Source organism: Perognathus longimembris, chromosome 1, assembly GCF_023159225.1.
Source record: "Perognathus longimembris pacificus isolate PPM17 chromosome 1, ASM2315922v1, whole genome shotgun sequence".
In the NCBI taxonomy this organism is placed as follows: Eukaryota; Metazoa; Chordata; class Mammalia; order Rodentia; family Heteromyidae; genus Perognathus; species Perognathus longimembris.
The window spans coordinates 116,442,458-116,443,080 of record NC_063161.1 but is presented as its reverse complement, the minus strand read 5'-3'; positions in this window follow the sequence as shown (position 1 = coordinate 116,443,080).

The following is a 623-nucleotide window of genomic DNA, read 5'->3' as shown; positions in this document are numbered from 1 at the left end:
AGCTACTCAGAAGGCTGAAATTTGAGGATCATGGCTCAAAGGCAGCTGGAGAGCAGACAAGCACTGTACCCTAATAATTTCTTTTTTGAAAGTACATGATATGCTATGGTTTATCAGCAGAGGGCACTGGAGTGACACTGCCCTCTATTTTTATTCTCCCACACAGTAGTAGCCCAGCTACTGTGAGTTCCAGCTGTGCTTTCAGGCTGATCTCCCTCTCTTGGAGGCTGCTGTAGAACAGGTCCAGCCCATGTGCATCTACTGGCCATTTCGGAAAAACTAACCCATTTTGACTCTTCCCTGCAAGCATGGCAAACCAGTTTTACGGATTCTAAAGTCGTCTTCACTATTGGCAGGCTGTGTAGCTGTGGATATAGTTCACATATTGTCTTTGAAGAGGTCTGATTTTCACCCTTGGTTTAGGGTAGGTAAGAGGAGCTCTTCACTTTACCCTTACTTCCTTTATTATTCATTCTTCCTTAGCCTACAAGATAACTTTTTCTGTACCTGCTTCTTGTAGTATATGTGTGTACTTGCCTGTGTACATATGACAGTCCTAAGGGCTTGAACTCAGTACCTGGGAGCTGTCCCTGAGCTTTTGTGCTCAAGGCTAGTGCTCTACT